Source organism: Falco peregrinus, chromosome 5 (assembly GCF_023634155.1).
Source record: "Falco peregrinus isolate bFalPer1 chromosome 5, bFalPer1.pri, whole genome shotgun sequence".
Lineage (NCBI taxonomy): Eukaryota > Metazoa > Chordata > Aves > Falconiformes > Falconidae > Falco > Falco peregrinus.
In genome coordinates, this window is record NC_073725.1 from 65,594,293 (window position 1) to 65,611,435 (window position 17,143).

General features: G+C 55.5%; 1 protein-coding gene across 10 annotated transcripts in view; it reads left to right on the forward strand.

Moving 5' to 3' along the window:
* The window catches only part of PTPRS (protein tyrosine phosphatase receptor type S), a 161,847-nt gene that overhangs the window by 10,244 nt on the left and 134,460 nt on the right, over positions 1-17,143 (forward strand). The window contains exon 1 of one of the 10 annotated variants that reach the window (XM_055804731.1): positions 15,846-15,968. The exons of 8 other annotated variants lie outside the window; for them this stretch is intronic. The gene's annotated coding sequence lies outside the window, so the exon portion shown is untranslated. Of the gene's footprint in view, positions 1-15,845; positions 15,969-16,031; positions 16,055-17,143 lie in introns of those variants that run through there. One more of the 10 variants, XM_055804733.1, reaches the window with a different exon arrangement.

Genomic DNA, 17,143 nt, shown 5'->3' on the forward strand with positions numbered 1-17,143 from the left:
GTCGCCGGACACCGTCCATCCGTAATGTGCAAACTCTAGCTTTGCTTCCAGACCTGCTCAGAGCCCTGAGAAGGGCAGCCGAGTTCCCTGCTAACTCCTCCCTGGAAGTACTTGTTACACCATACTGATAAGAAGATTTATTTTTTCCAAAAGCCCAAAGCACAACTTGGCACCCTCAAAAGCCGAGGATAAACCTGCTGTTGTGCTCCAAGCAGGGCTGGGCATGAGGCAGGAGGTCATGGCAAAGTCCAAGGATGAGCCACCATTGCTATGGGTCCTTCTGATGTTGTCCTGCTTCCCTGGAGAAGGATGAGGAGGGAGCTCCAGCAGCCCTGACCACATTTCAGCACCTCAATTTTAGCCCCCCTGGGGCTGCCCATGGACTACGTGCCCTAAAGCCTTCGCTGCTGGTCCCTGTACCGGGATCCCAGTGAGGCCGTCTGGGTTTTGAGAACGACCACAGACCTCCAGCGCTCTCAGCATCTGCTTGCAAGCTGCAAGATGACCACTTTGATGCTTTATCCCTTCATCTGTCTGCAAAGCAGCTTGAAAATCCCCAGGCGGAGCAGCTGCCCCAGCGGTGCAGGGGCATGAGCGTCCCTTGGCTTCCTCTCCCGTTGGAGGTTATACAGGGGATGGCACCCATCCAGTGGCTCCAAGATGTGCTGACCTAAAAATAGGTGTGAGGTTGCTTTGGAAAGAGGAAAAGTAAGGAGGTGGGGAGGAAGTGAAGTGTTTCTTAGAAGTAAGAGAGGCAAATATTAAATATTGTAATGGCCCTTGCAGCTAAGGCTTCTTATCCCGGCTGCCTTGGGGAGTGTGCTGCATGGGTTGTGGGTGCCCAGATGGGTGCCATGGCCCTCTGATGTGTGCCCAGCCTGGCAAGGAGCTGGATGTTGGGCTGGGTGAGGAGCAGTGAGGAGGGGATGAAGAGAGGAGGTGCAGTTTTCATGCCTGGAGGTGTGTTTGCAGCTGGCAGGGGTCTTCCTGGTCCAGGTGTGTGCACAGAGCTGCATGCCAGGACCCACCTGCGACATCGTCCTCAATGTCCTGCCTCATCCTGAGCTTCAGTTACCAGGCTGTCCCCACTTACCAAGGACAGGTGATGTGGTTGGGTCTCTGCTTGTGTCCAGGGGAGCTGGGGCAAAGCAGGGGGGCCAGGTAGGTCACGTCTGTGTGTCTTCGGGTGCCCCCTCAAAGGGGTGAGCTTGCTGCATGCTCGAGTGCCTCATGCTGCTGGAGCAGCCCATGCCCAGTGTGTGCCGGTGGGATGGGAAGCCTGGAGACAAGCACTTCAGCTCTTGCCCAGAGCTCTTCTGCAGAATGCTTGGCAGCAGGGCAGAGGGGTCTGTGCGCTCCAGAGCTGCCGTCCCCAGTGCCAGTCTGGCCGCTTCAATCCCCGGAGCACGTAGGCTTGTATTTCACTCTTAAAAACCACCCAGAGCCAGGCTGTAATTAGGCTGCGTTGTCTTGTAACTGGATCTTCCAGCCCAATGCTTTGTTCTTGGCTTACCCTTGACTTTTTCCAATGTCTTTGAGCGAGTCATATCCCTTAGTTGTGCCTCAATTTTTCATTCTCCATCCTGGCTCCTGCAGGACAGATGCTCTCGAGGCAGGGGCTGTCTGGCAGTGTCTCAGGTGCTGCTTGCCTTGGGGAGCCTTGCTCTCCTCCTATCCCTCTCAGCCTTCTCACGAGGAGTGTTTATAGGTGACTTGATTGCAGGTTTTTCTAGGAAGTATTGGATGAGCTTGTGATGCCGAACTTGCATCAGGCCCCCAGAACACGCCATGGCGCGCTTTAATCTTTAGGATAAAATTAAAACAAGACTTTCAACATGGATTTTTCTTTGCAAGTCACTTTATTTTGAAACCATTTTTTTTTCTTTCCTAATTAGGCTCTTAGGAGGGGGGGAGGAAAAACAACATATCCTGAAATCTTGCCTATGTAGATAGTTGCTGGTCTTGGGCTTTTTTAAGTCACGAGATGGCTGTACTGCTTTCCCAGTGCACTCTGTCAAGGCAGTGCGGAAAGCAGGGGCATCAAATGGAGTCCCGTCTGTCCATCCCTTTCGGTCTGTATGTGCATCTCCTGGCTCCTCTTGCGATCACAGCCTCCGGATGTGGGGTGCGGGACAGAGGTGCCCTTCGGCACGCTTGTGCCTGCAGTTGGCTGAGGCCGGGAGCACGTGCTTGCTTGCCATTGAGTCTCTCAAAGTGTACTTTGGCACAACTAGGCAAAAGCTGGGAAAACCCACGGTGCTGCTTGGCAGCACCGCTCCGGCAAGGGTTTTGGGGCTCTTGAGAAAGCTTTGGGGCAGGCGGGATGGGATGAGCCGGGAGTGCTCAGTGCAGGCGCGTGGGGGAGGATGGAGCGGGTGGCAGCAGACGGGTGCGCGGGGGATGCCGCTGGGAAGGAGGCGGTGGAAGGGACGCCAGGTGCGGGAACAGCCCGTGCGGCTCGGCGGCGGAGGGGGTGCGCAGCCCCGCTGCTCAGCTCAGTGCCAGCTGCCCCCTCTCCGGCTGTGCTGCTCTTCCCGGCGGGGCTCCGTGCCATGGCCACCCCCTCCCAGGAGATGCAGGAAAGCTTTGGTGGAGCCCCGTGCTGTGGGAGTGGGAGCTCCCTGCTGCCACAGGAGAGTCCAGGTTCTATCTCACCCCCATGGATGCTCGTGGCGTCTCTCCCACGGGTACTGCAGCACCGGGCATGGGGCTGGCGGGCACTGCTCGGCCAAGCTTGACCAAAGTCACGTCTGCCTGTTCTGTGCTTCTGGGCTCTGGCTGCATGCTGCTGCCTGGGTCAGGCCCTCCTGGCAGTGCTTCCCTTGGTTTCTGTTTTTCCTTGTGCCCCAGAGACAAACTGGTGCAGCATCCCTGCTCTGCGTCTTAGGCAGAGAAGCCAGCAGCCTTTCCCACTGCTGGGATCAGGAATCATCCAGCGAGCCTGGCAGGCCGGAGTGGGAAGCAGCTTTTGCTCTCTCAGCTGGTACCTGCTGTGCTCTGGGATGGGGGTATGGCATTTTGGGACAGGGGTGTGAAACCCCAGCGTGGGCTCCCATGTTGCATCACATTGTTGTGCTTCAAGTGTCACACAGAGCCTGAGACGTCAACCAGCAGTGCGACATCCCCATAACCTTTTGCCTGCAGGCTGGTGGGAGGGATGGAGATGCTACAGCTGACCTCGGCTGCTGACCCCCTGTGAGTGCGTGTGAGCAGAGGTGCCTTTTCAGCCAGCATCAACACACGGGGAGGCTCCAGCCCTGGGAGGCTGGGGCTGATGCACAGAAACCTGCGGCAGCTCATTTTCTCCCTAGACTCCTGCAATTAAACACGCAACCAGAGCGGTGTCTGCAACAAAGCTGCTGCTGGTGGGCTCGGCGGCTCTGACCCTGGGAACAAACGAACACCAACCGTTCTCATTTTCAGGTGCTTTTGTGATTGCAGGCTGGCCCTCTCGCTGTGGGGTGTTCTGTTCTGCCTTGCCTCTGGCATCGGCCAGTCTGTAACTGTATGTTCCCTGCTGTAAATTCACCCGTGGGGGGAGGTCTCAGCTTCCCTCCTGGCCGGAGGGGTGCCCAGGAGCTGCAGCACTCGCTCCCTGCCCCATGCATTGTCTTGGTGGGGAGCGCAGCCCCGTCTCTGCCCATGGCCCCTGCGGCTGGCTCCCGCTGTGCTGGCACAGCTTTTGGGTCCCTCTGGTTTGGAGGCAGGGTGCCCTGAGCCCTGCTGGGTGGCTGGCCCTTCTGGGCATCCCTGCGCTGAGCCCCGGCTTGGCAGAGGTCAGAGCAAAGCGCCGTTGCGTGGTTCACCAGCATATACCGTAAACATGGGCTCTGCCCTGCCTCCGATGCTCCCACGGTGTCCTGCCCAAGCAGCAGGTGCCCTGAGTGGCTGGGGGGGGGGCAAAACACTTTGGCTTTGTCTGTTGTTGCTGTTACTGCCTGTGGTAAAACGGAGCAGCATCCCGGGGGCTCTGGGGTACCTGAGAACTGGTTCTGGTCTCTGCTGGGGCACAGGGAGCTGCTTGGAGTGTTACTGGCAGGCTCCGAGCAAGTGTTGTCCCACAACCAAACCATTCTGGGGTGCAAACTTTTGCTCTCCTCCAGGGAGGGATTTGCAGTGGATTTTCCACCCTGTGGTGGGACAGCTGGTGGCACGGCTCTTTCTTGGCTGTTGGGGCAGATCTGCCATAGTGCATGTTGATTGTTTATTCTTTTGGGATGCAAGAGCTTGGCTAAGCATCCTGGCTATGTTATTTTGCTCTGGGGAATCGCAGAGGCAGAATGAGCCCTCTGTTACTCGGGGTGGTCAGAGCAAGGTGGGGAAGCTCAGGGCAATGCGATGGTCCCAGCTGGCCCCTGAGTCGAGAGGAGTGTGGTGGAGGGGGTTTTGGGGGCCAAGGCTTGTTTGCAATCACGAGTGGTGCTTGTCCTCTGGTGCTTCATGTTATCGTCCCTCTGCACTCTGCTGAGAGCTCATGGGACTGGGAGCACTGGGCTTGCACCTTGGGCAGCATGGGCTGATGGCCTCGGTGGCCCTGTCTGCCTCATCCCCCTTCCCTTGGAGCTGAGCAGGGGCAGCTCTCGGAGAGCCTCTCTTGACCTTTCCAGCTTCGTGCCCTCAGCTGCCACCAAGTGACACGGTGACATTTCACGTCTTGCATGTCTGAGCAATTTCATAAAGAAAAAGCCAGCAGAAATGAAATGCTTTGGCTTTTTGTGTCCGACAAATTGGATTTGTTAACCTGAAGCTTCATCTGTCAGCTGGCAGGGCCCCTCCGTGGCCAGCGGTGGATCAGACAGGGTGGTAGAGGGAGGGAAAGGGTGGTAAAGGGAGGGAAAGTGCAACTGGGACGCAGGGAGGAGGAGCTGGGGGGGTGTTACACAGCCGTGTGTAATTATTTGCTGCATTTTCAGCAGTGCATTTCTGGAGGTCTTTTTGGAAGAGATGGGTCTTTGCATCAGGCATTGGACAGCTGAGGTGTCACTGCTGCAGTGCAGCCTGGTCGAGGTGGCAATTCCCGTTTCTGTCTCCCAAGCCGGGAAAGTGGAGTCTGTGCCTGCCTCTGTCGATGAGGTGATGCTACCCTGTGCTGATTTACCCTAGCATGCTACAGTGGCAAAGCAAGATCAATGCAAACGACTCTCCCGCAGAAACCACAGCCTGGGCCCGGACAGGTCTGGACAGGGCAGCGCTGCAGCAGCTGCCAGGCTCGGTGTGCACGGACGGCCCTGGGCACGAGCCTGTTGTGTTTGCACAGAGCCCAGGCCCCGCTGGCCAGGGTGGGAGGCAGGCACCAGCCCATGCCGCTGCCTGGCATGACTCTACGTGCAGCAGACTATTGCACAGAACCCACTTTTAAATAGCATGCTGCGCGTCGTGTTATTTGTGGTGCGTGTGTATGGCAGGTAGAAGGTGCACCCCTGTGTCCCTTCTGTCATCCCTGGGGAGTGTGTGTGCAGGGGGAGGACATTTCCTCTGCTTTCAGGCTCTTGGAAAGCTCTGTTCAGACTTAATGCATTTAACCTTGCTCTGGGGATGGATGCAAAGAGTCCTGGGTCCCTGGAGAATTTGAAGTTGCTTCCCTTCCCGTTTTCTTTTTCTAAAGAACGCAAACAAACAAAAAAGGCTCTCTGTGGAGCGCGTGAATGTGCGTGGGGAGAGCCAGCTCCCTGCCAAACTGTGGCAGGCAGCAGCCGCCGCTGCCTTGGGGCTTTGGGGACCCTGCACCAGCCCAGTGATGCTGGCAGCGCTGGAGCCGGCTGCTCTTGTTCTCTGTCCCTGCGTCCCCTCAGCTGTGGCACATGGCTGCTACAGCTCCCTCCGCCTTGCCTGTCCCCAGCAGTGGTTTTGCTGTAAGTCCTCGGTAGATCCATCACTGCCCATGTGGTCCTTGTGGCAGCTTGCAGCCTGCGTTAGGGTTTTGCAGGTCTCGCTTGGCTGCTCAGCAGGCTGCAGTGTGGGATGGCTGCAGGCTCTGGAAGACTCTCCAGTCCTGCTCATATGGAAAACACTCTCAGTAACCACAAAGAACGGAGATGAAACTTAAAATATGCAATAAAAGGTCATCGGTAGGGTCCTACAGGGTGGGGATATTGAAGCTGCCTGGCGTAATTTCTGCTGGGGTTGTGGGACTTGAGAAGCTCCTTCCCCTGAGGGATGCTGTTACGAAGCGGAGCTGCACAAGGGACATTCCATCCCGCGGGTGTTGTTGGGCTGGATGCTCCCTCCCACCCATGCGCCCCGCCGGGCCAGCACCGCCAAAACAGCCGGCTGGCAGCCCTGGTGACACTTCCTCGGGAGGGCTGATTAACTCGGGTTTTTTGGTCACATGAGTCCTTGTGCTTCAGCACTCTTGGAGCAATCCCATGGGAGGGCAAAAAGCGAATCTTGAATCCTCCTGTGTGAGCAACCACGGCCATTGGGACGGGAGAGGAGCTTCAGCTCTGATGAGGACGTTGACACCCGCGCTGGCCCCAGCTTGCTGCTGACCTCAGAGGGCTCCAGGAGGGCTTGGGGCTGTGGCAAACATCTTGCTTGGGTCTTGGAAGGGTGTGAGAGGACTCAGCAAGGTGCTGCTGCATTGTGAGCCACTGCCTGGTGTCTCCCATGGCTGTGTTCTTCCAGGAGACCTGGTAGAGACAGAAGCAGCTTCCAAGATTATTTGGTTCCTGATGACCACGTTGCCATTTTTTCTGTCCTAACATCACCCAGAAAGTCCCCACCTCCCTGAGCATCAGGGATGTGCGGAAAAGTCCAAGGCCAGGGTCTGTATTTGAGGCTGAGGTGTCCAAACCATCCCTGGGCTTCAAGCAGACCAAGGCTCAGGCACAGCAGGGAGTGAGTCCCATAGAACGTGGCTGCCAGAAGAAACCCAATGGGGTAGAAAATCCCTTTATTCAATTTTCCCATGTCTGCAGTGCAACTGGGAGACTTGGATGTGGTTTTTTTCCCAATGCAGAGAAAGGGGCTGAAACCACCTGCCCAGGCGCCAGTGCCATGGATGCGTGTGGCATGTTCTCCCTGGTTCCTTTGCCTCGATTTGAGGATTTGATGTATCCTGATGTTTAAAAATAAATAGCTAGTTATTTTGGGCCAGGTAGGCAAACAAATGAACAGGCTAGTGATTTCTTCAATCATCCTGCACGCTGTACAGGGGAAAAATTAATAAAGTACCTGCCATCCCCAGAAGCTATTTGTTAAAGCCAACGATAATGATGGGCAAAATTGAGTTCCTGCTTATGACGGGTTCACTCAAGCTCTTGCGCTCCCACTCCCTCCCCAAGACATTGCTGTTCCTGACAGTGCCGTGGTGGGACAGGAGATCCTGATCTGCCATCCAGGTCTGAGATTTTCCAGCATTGGCAAGAGCAGCACAGGGCTCCCCAGCCTCTCTGGGGACTTGCTTGGGCTCTGAGAATTGGGTCCTTTTAGGTGTTTTGGGCTCTGTGAGAAATCTGGATTATCCATAGTGTCGTTGTCCTGTTGTTATTGCTCATTTCTTGGTGAGTTTGGGCTATTGGAGGGTTCTCAGGGCTTTGCAGAAACTGCGCCCAGCACGTGCCTGGTGAAAAATGCCTCATGTGGTGGCTGTTGGAGGGAGGATGGTTGGGAGCAGGCTCCATTCTCTGCTGCAGACCAAGGGAACATTGTTTTTCCAGTTCATTCCTGAAGTTTCTCATCTGTGAAATGGGCACACACGGAGCCGTGCTTCATCAGGCATCCAGGCCTCAACTCACTGTGCATCTATGAGGTTTTCATGGGACAGCCATGAACTTAGGAAGACCAAGCTTCCCTTGGGCTACTGATGATTCGCTTAAAGCAGCAGCCAACGTTACCTGGCTCCTTGGGGCTGTTGGCTACTCCGTGTTGGCTCTTCAAAGTTAACCAAAAAACATTTGGCTTCTGACATTGAGAATAAAGCACCGCATTGTGGAAGCACCCAGAATCTCTTGATTGCAGAGTTAATGGTGCAGGAAGGCTGAAGGAGCATCCTCACCTCTGGATCTTGTCTCTGCAGAGCAAACCCCCATGGACACCAAGTGTTGTGTGTCCCCTACTGAGCCCCTGTGTTCAGTGGCATCCAAAATACTCCTGCAGCCTGGTGGCAGGGACCTCCCACAGCTGGATGCAGTTTTGGGAGGCTGCTGTCCATCTGCCGCTGTTGCGTCTCCCTGAAGTTTTCCTCCTGGCCAATTTATTTGAGGGATATTTAACTCCAAGTGATAACAGTTCAGGTTCCCGTGTCAAGAGAAATGGAGGGTTTGCCCAGCTGGGAGATGGGGCTCTTTGTTTACTGGCGTAGGGCTGTGTGTGTATTGCATTGCTTTTGTGGAATATTAACTATGTAAATGGCAGGTTAAATGGCTGTGAGTGTAAGAGCCAGCCCCAAACACGCTGGTGTGGGGGCCAGAGGGAAAGCTGGGCAGGTAGACGCTCCCATCCCACAGCTCGAGTGGACAGAGGTCTCTTGAGAGATGGCTTGAGAAGAAAAACCTTTCTCCCCCCTGCCTGGTTTGGTAACGCTCCATCCTTAACCTTGTCCACAGGAGCCCTGTTGGCATCAAGGAGGCTGAAGGCCGTGTGTGCCGCTCCATGTTTTGGGGTGGGGTTTTTTTGATGAATATTCTCCTCCCCCACAAAATACCCCCCTTCAGGCTGCTTTCATGTTCAAAGCAAGAGGAACGCGGCTCCTCCTGCTAATGAACCTTTGCTGGTTGCCCCAGCTTGTGGGTGGGTGTGAAGAGCAGATCTGGATTTAGCTCGCTGCTGGCAAGGCTTCGGGAAGAGGGGGGGAAAGTCCCTTTCGAGTTTACGGTTGCCGTAAGAGATGCAGGCTCCGTGGCTGGCGCTAATTGGGGAACGTGGCCATGAGGCAGGACGAAGCGGCCGGTGAGCTGAGGGTGAGCTCCCTGGTGGGGGATGAAGCTCCCAACCCACTTACCAGATGGCTCACGGGTCCTGTCTCGGCACCACTGAATATTTAAATCAAGAGTTGATCTGTGTTCAGATAATTTAAATTAAATGGAGTGCAAGCTGTATTTTTAAGCTGCTGGTGGTGAGCTCCCATGGGTGGAAAGGACCCCTGGTCAGCGGTGTCTCACCATGGCCAGGCAGCCCCTGCCCCTTTCCAGCAAGGTTTGTTGTGGGGCTCTGGGTTCCCCAGTACCTGTCTCTGTGCATCCTGCACCTCTTTGCAAGCAGAACAATACGTGGTCATTTTAGTGAAAAAACATTAGCCTGCAGTGATGGCAAACGAGCTAAAATGTCACTGCTCTTGGAGGAACAGAGATGATCTGGTTCATGCTGGGTGTAAGCGACGGGTTGAATCCCAAGTCCTGTCCTTCGGCTCTGGATGTCTGTTTTCATCTCGGAGTGGCAGGTGTGAGGCTGGACTACCCCAAGACACCCTCTCCTGGGGGCCAGGAGGAGCCCATCTCCTCTTTGAGGGCCGGGTTGTGTTGGGGCTCCAAGCTGCTCCCATCCCAGTGTGCGGGGACCTCGCCATGAGCGCTCCCGGTAACGCCGTGTGGCAGCCACTGCGTGCGACTGGGGCCTTCTCTGGCACAGAAAGGACAAATTAAATAAACATGCTTGATTGCTTAAACATTTGTTTTTTAAATTAGCAGCAGCTTTTTTATATTAAAGTATGTGGATATGCTGTGGGGAACACTTTAGCAAGTTGTTTTTTTCTTCCTGGTGCTACTTTTCCAGAGTGATTCCTGATTTAAAAACCAAATGCAAAACGCAGGCCAAGTTTGAGGTTTAATCCTGTAAGAGATGTCGATGGGAAGAAACTGCGCTGCTCCGAGCTGTGGGGCCCTGTTTGGATGCATGATGAGACAGGCCTGAAGGCAGCGGCGTTTGCAAACTGTGCCTTGCAAGTGCTAGGGAAAAGGGTCTATGAACGGCTCCTGAGGGGCTCCGCGACCGTCCGCAGCTTCTTGGGAAAAGTTTTAGTGGTCCCTGAATTGTCAAAACATTGAAATCTCCTGCAAGGAGGTGTTGGGTGATGCTGTATATGGGAGTGCCTGTGCACTCCCAGGGATGTGGATCTGCAGCCCTGGGGTGGTGGTGGTCTTGGGGACCAGCTGGGCTTGAGCTTGGCATCTTCCCCTCCACGCATGGCATGGTGGTGACCCTGTGCCAAGCTCTTCCCTGGCTCTGCCTCTGGTTTTGGTTTTACTCTTTGGTTTCTGTCCTGTTTAGATGGCAGAGACAGCCCGGCATGAGGGTTACAGCTTATTTGATGTTATGGATAAGGGCATTTTAGATGCTGCTCTAATAGTAACCAAGATTGCTAAGTAACATCTCTGGGAAGGCAAAATGCAGCCAGGGAGATGCTAATGCTTCAGACTGACCTTGCTTGAAGTGTGTGAGGGTTTCGCTGTTTCCATAGGCTTGCTATCCATGTCCTAAAATAGCATCTGTCCGAAAAAAATAACACCAATAACCAAGCAAGGATCCCTGTGTGTGTACCTGCGGGAATACTGGCCCTGTGGGGGCTTTCTGGGTGTGGTGGCATTGCGGATTAAACTGTGCTCCTGCAATTTTAGAAAAAAAAATAAAAACTGAATTTCCACAACCCTGCTGCTTTTGGTGTCCTTCCTCCAGGTTGTAGCAAAGCTCTCGGCAGCTGGCTTGGGGGCCAGCCTGGCTGGGGGGACCCCATGGGAGGACCCTGGCCTGGCACTGCTCCCTTTCCCTTTGCATGGACCCCAGGCCATATCCTTAATTTTGTAATTAATGGATGCATCCTGCATGAGCACAGTTGCAGCTCACTGGCGAGGGTCCGTGTGTGGCTGCAGGATGCAACCTGAGCAGGGAAGGGGATGGGGGAAGCAGAGGCTGCTCCATGCCCTGGCTCTGGGCTCTTCCTAAAGGCAACCAGCAGTGGGTTTTGTTGTTGTTATTTTGGTTTTTATATATTAAAGGTTTAATAAATGGAATTAAATACTATGAAAGTTCAGGTAATTAAATGTGGAAGCAGAAGGAAAAAAATTGTAAAGCATCCTCTCCAGGAAACTAATAGGCTCCATGCCTCCTTATCGTAATGATTTTCATAATTTAGCTGAATGCAGAGATAATGGATCTGATGAACGTTTCTGGAGCTAACTTTAGATTTAATGGGCTTCTTGCTGGGGAGCAGGGTGGGGGCAGGTGCAATCAATGCACTTGAGGAGGGAGATAATAGCAAAAGAGGCTGAAATAAACAGCCAAACGGGTTTTCTGAAGACTGAAAAGTTGCTGCATGTCCACTCTTGAGTGCTCCCTCCTTCCCACCTGGAATTAACCTCAGAAATCATGTTCAGAGGCCACGTGATTTCCTCTGGTGCGGCACTGCCAGCAGGTTTTGCCTCTCTACACAACCTCTGACCCTCCCCGGGACGAGGGAGCCGCAAAGCCGGGATCATCTCTGTTAATCTGGTCTCATTGAGGCGGGATCAGTGAAACCACCTCGCAGATTCACTGTATTATGGAGCAGATTGAGGGACTTAGAGAGCAAATTTAATAAATATCATTTCGATATTACTTGGTGGAAAAAAAAAATATATCTGCTGAGTGGCTGATGTCGAAGCACTCCGCGAAGGGTGAAGAAGGGTGTTGTGATGTGTTTGGGGAGAGGGGATGGGGAAAATGCTGAATATTGATGTGGTGTGGTGAGGATGGGGGAAAAAGACATTCCTCAGGGCTGGCCTTGGCCAAGAGCTGGGTGACAGCAGCACGTGCACAAGCAAGTAGGGCTGAGTGTGCTTGAGGAAGGGGGGGAATGGTGATGTTAGCTAAGGGATGGAGGTAGGACCTGCAATTTTGGTTCTTCTCTGGTGCCGTTGCATGTTTCCTGCTGCCTCCTCGGCTCTGCCTGCACAACCGGGATGCGCGGGGTGCTCAGGCTCATTTAGGAGCAGGGTTGGGTTGGCCCTGAACCTGAAGCAGCTTTGCTGTGTCAGTGCAGTGATGGCTGCCCGTGATGCAGAGCAAGACAGACCTCCGTGTACCCAGGGCCAAGCCAGCACCTCTCCATGGGCACTCCAGGCAGCATAGCGAGTGGCTTGAGAGCTGGTGGGGAAGCTGGGGTTAGTTTTGCAGCCGGCTGTTTGAAATCAGCAGCTGCCATATAGGTTTAGGGCTGCTTTGTGCCGGGGAGGTGGTACAGCATGGTGGTACAGTGTGGTGCCACATCCAGGGAGGCTCCTGGGACAGCCCCAGGTCATGGGATTTGGGGGTCCCGTGGTGCTTTTGTGTCTCAGGGCTCCCTGTAGTTCCTGGTGGAGTCTTTGTTCTGGGCTCTAACACGTCCAAAGTCTCTTTGGGAGCTTTCCAGTGGAAAAATCAGAGCTGCTCTAACAGGCCAAGGCCGTGAGTGGGGGGACATGAGGTGGGTGCAGGCACCCGGGTTGCCTGAGTGCGACCCTGGGAGCCGGTGCTGTGCCCGCGCTGCGATCCATGCTCTGTGATGGGTCCTGCCTGCAAATGGGGTCTTCTGCCCAGCTGCAAGCAGAGCGGTGCAGCCAAGCAAAATCCTGCCGATGGGGCTGGGGGAAGGTTCTGGCCACAGGGGAAAAAGGGAAAGCGATTGCAGTGGAAAACCCCAATCCCTTTCTTCCAGGGAGGGTTGTGGTGAGTGAGGGTTTGGCTGTGCCGTGGTGTGGGGGTGGGTCACTGTCTCTCGTGGGAAGTGTGCCTGGATCATGCACCTTCCTGAAGCGCGCCAGCGAGGGCAGCGTGCCCGTCCTGCGCTGGGGACCCCCAGCAGAAGGTGCAGCACTTGCAGCCAACAGGCAGCCGAAGGGGCTGGTTTTCCTTTGTCCCCGGCAGGACCCTCTGCCTGCTGGAAAAACACTTGGATTAGGAGAAATGTGTGACCTCTTGCTAACCCCCTTCCCCTTCCCCTCATGCTCTGCAAGATGTTAAAAAGGAGAAAGAAAAAAAAAAAAAAGAAAAGAAAGAAGAAAAAACCCCATGCTGCGGCCAATCCAAGGAGGGTGAGAGCCGGGGACCATATCATTAAAATGCTAAAAATGAGCGTGCTGAAAACAGACACAATTGGGTATTTAAAGCGCTGAATGAAAAGAGTGTGTGTTAGCTGGCTTGCGGAGAGCCAGTCTCCCAGAGCCCCTGGAAAATATGTGGTCAAGCCCACACCATTAACTTTTTGTTTCTGGTTTGTAAAGTAGTTGTGAAATCCTGGGGAGGGGGCCACGGACCCCACATCCCTGCCAGGCTGGGGAGGATGCCCATGCTCTGCCAGAGGGATGGCTTTGCCAGTCGCTTGATGTATGTCGGGTAGCAGCTTACGCACACCCTGAGCCTTTTGCTCTCCTGCGGCAATCTTTATTCCAAAATGCAGTGCTCAGCACAGGGACTTGTGTGGCAACTGTGTCCCCGTGTCACCAGGGACCCCTGTGCCACCTCTGTTGCGGACCAGGTGGGATCTGCACCAGCCGGTGCCTCTTGCAACTGAAGCGTGGAGTGCGTGGATGGAGGGGCGAAGTGGGAGACGCGACTCCAAGCGGCAGCTGCTTCAACCACAGATTTCCTCCCGGGTGCATTGCCGCTACGTCACTTCAGGGTTGTGGCATCATTTGTTTGCAGCTTTTTAAAACCTGGGCAGCTTGGGCTTCTGGGGTCTGCCAGCTCAGGTGCCCAGGGCTGTGCCAGGAGATGTTGAGGTCCTCCCACGGTTTGTGGTGCCTCCTTTACGTGGCAATGTGGATCTTTGCAGGGCTCGGGTTTGCCGGTGCCAGCTCATCCCTGGGCAGAGGCTGTGGCCCGTGTTTAGCTGCAGGTTGATGTGTGCCATGCGGGAGGGCGAAGGTGTGTGCGGGGTCATCGCAGTGCATGGATGCAGGTTTCTCTCCTGTGTGTATCCAGAGAGATCTGTGAGGGTGCAAAATGCCCCTAAAATGTCGCTTAGGGGCAAGTATTAGCTGCCAGGCTGGGCTTAGCTCCAGCAGGCAGGAACAGATGAATCAGACACTTAATGGTAAAATCAAACCTCTCAAAGTATTAAAAACAACCCAGCTCCAGTGGGGGCCTCTCTGCCAGCCCTGCAGCCCCAGCGAGAGGGAGCGAGAAGGTATTTTAAACCAAACTGGGATTTTTTTGGGGTCACCCCGTCCCCCCCATATCTCTTGGCTGCCAGCCTCTCCGAAGGGGAAGTTTTACCCCGCCTCCCGCGGTCTCGGATGTCAGGTTGGCAAGAAAAATCCCATCTGTTTTCAATCTGGATCCTCACTTCCATCCACCCAGCCTTTCTCCTCCTCGCGCTCCCCCGCTCCCAGCCCCCAGAGCTGGCGTGCGCGCCAGGCAGGCCTTGGTGGTGCTTTTTTTTTCTTCTCTTTTTTTTTTTTTTTTTGGTGGGTTTTTTTTCATCTAAAAATGTATGTGGCCTCCTTTGCCCCCTGCATCCCCCCCTCCTTCTCCCAGGCACATGCTCCAGCACAGCCCTCTGCGCTGGGGCCAGCCAAGAGCCTCTCTGCGCTCTGCCCTGCTACAGTCGCTGGCTTGGAGAATTCCCAAGTGACCAAGGATTTTCAACCCTGAGCTTTAAAAAAAAAGAAAAAAAACAACAGACACCCCCCCCCCCCCCAACCAACCAACCCCCCAAACCCCCAAAAGCAAAATATCTCTCTGTGGTGGGTGGTGGGGGTGGGGAAAAAAAAAAAAGGCAAAATCGAGAGGAGAAGGAATTTTGTTGTGATTTTTGTTTTGTTTTGTTTGGTTCCAGCTTCTTGGTGTTATTTGGAAGAGAGCAAGTACAGAGTGTTTTGTTCCTGCCCAGAGATAACAGAGCTACTCTGAAATCCTATATAGAGTCAATGCAAAGATGTATACATAGAATGGTGATATCCTAATCTCTCGCTGAAGAAACCCTTTTGTTGCAAACCCCTCTCGCCTTCCTCTTCACTGTCCTCTCTTGCAGCGTTTATATCTTATTTAAACTATGAAGTCCTCAGGCTAGGAATTACCTTCTCTCTTTACAGATGGCTGCGAGAGCTTTGCACGTCTGTAGAGTTCCATGAAAAATAAATGAAGAAGGTTGTGCCTTTTGTTGTTGGGTTTTCTTTTTTTTCTTTTTTTATTTTTTTTAAAGTGTTGGGAGGTGAGAGTTTCTCTGATCCTGGAGCCCCGCCCAAGGTAGCCAGAACCCGATGAGTGGTGCTGGGCTTTGTATTGCCAAAAATCCCAGGGCGGGGGTTATCCTGGCTGCCCCTTCCCTTTTGGCTCTGCGCCGGGCCGGCATGCGGCCCCTCCAGGTTGCCCCGTGCTCCGAATTTTGCGCTGTGCCTGGGGTCTGGGGGGCTCAGGGGGAGCCCCAGCTCCTGCTTGGGTGGCGTCTGCTGAGGGTAGACCCCCCGGGTGCTGCTGGCTGGAGGGGATGGGGTGCATGTGCTGGCTGTGCTGCCTCAGTTTCCCCATCGGGCAGGCGCTGCCAGCGGTGGCATGGCTGGGGGTGCTGGGGGGAGCGGCGGTGCGCCCCGGTTGGAGGGGGGACGGGAACTTCTCTTGCTTCTTTTTTGGGGGAGCACTGTGTGGGCTGGGGGGGGGGGGCAAGGACCCCAGCGATCCCAGCCATGGGGGGATGGACCCCAAAGCCCAGGCAGGACCCAAGGGCAGGCTCCGGGAGAGCCTGAACGACCAGGCTGGGGTGACCCCGGGGCCAGGCCGGAGGCGGGGGCACCCCAAAGGCTCAGCTCCGGGGGCACCGGGTGAGGAGTGCGGGGCCGGGCTGTGAGTGACCCCGTGGCCGGGCGCTCTGAGGGGGGCACCGGCCGGGCCTGGCGGGCCGCCCCCCCGGCGCCTGCCCCGGCCCCGCTCCCCCGGTGCGGGTGGGCCCCGCGGCCCGGCCCCGCCCCGGCCCCGCCTCCCCCCGCCCGGGCCGCGGCGGGGCTCCTCGGCGGGGTCGCGGCGCCCGTGGGTCCGTAGGCGCCGAGGGCGGCGCGGGTGGGACGGCCGGGCCCCTCCCGGTAAGTGCCTGCCCCTGCCCCGCGTTCCCGGGGGTCCCCTCGGCCCGGGGCCGGCCCGTAGCCCCGCCGGCACCAGACTCCGCACAGTCGGTTTGATTTAAAATTTTATTTTTGTACTCATTTTTAAGAAGGGGAAGCACACCCCTCCACGCCCCCCCCCCCCTCCCCCGCCGGAGCGCCTTTCTGCGGGGAGCATCCCGCCCGGCCCGGCCCTCCCGGCGCCCCGTGTGGGACGGGCCCGCGGCCTGGGGGAGCGGCGGGGGCGGCCGGGGGGGGGGGGGGGGCGGCCGGGCCGGGGGTGGCGGGGCCGGGTCGCACTGATGGATGCGTGTGGAGGCACCCGGTTCTGGGCGGCTGCGCGGGGCCGGGCCGGGCCTGGCCTGTGAGCTGGGGGGCAATGGGGAGCGCTGCTTGGGTGGAGGGGAGCGCGGCTGGGGCTGGGGCCGCGATGCGCAGGGACCCCCTTCTCCTCCTCCTCCTCTTTCTCCCTCCTTCTCCCCCCCCCTCCCCTCCCCCTCTCCCCCTCCCCCAGCCCGGGGCTCCTGGCAGAGAGTTGCTGCGGAACAGGACACCGAGTGCAGCCCCCCATCCCCGGCTGTGCGGGGAGCGCTCGCCGCGTTGCAGAGGGCCGGCTCGCCAGCTCATACTTTTTCTTCAAGTTACCCCTTTTACTACCTTTTGGTTGTTTTTTTTTTTTCATACTGGAAAATGCCTTTTATTTTTTAATGAGTGAAAGGTAGCTCTGGTCCGCAGCAGTCGCCTGCAGGATGCTCTCCACAGCTCGGGGCTGGACTCGGGCGTTGGGCGTTTGAGTAACGTACAGAATTTATTCACTGTAAACATTGCACAACTGCTGTGCTTGGTTCCCAGGATTAAAATATAACTGGCTTTCTCTGTTCTATGTGACTTGCTTGCTAGCCATTACATTACTGCTCAAGCTCAAGATGCAGATTTTTCTAAAATGCATAATTTTAGAAACATAAGAGAAGAAAAAGAAATGCTGCATTTTGTTACGGGAACCGTGTAGCTAGAACTTTCCTGAGAAATGGACATATTATATCCCTTTATGATTTCTTTCTCACTCTGCAAAGGCAAAATACTTCTATGTTGCAGGTAACTTTTACATCAAGGCTCTAACTTTGAATTTGCAGCAGCTGGTCTGACTCAAGGCAGTT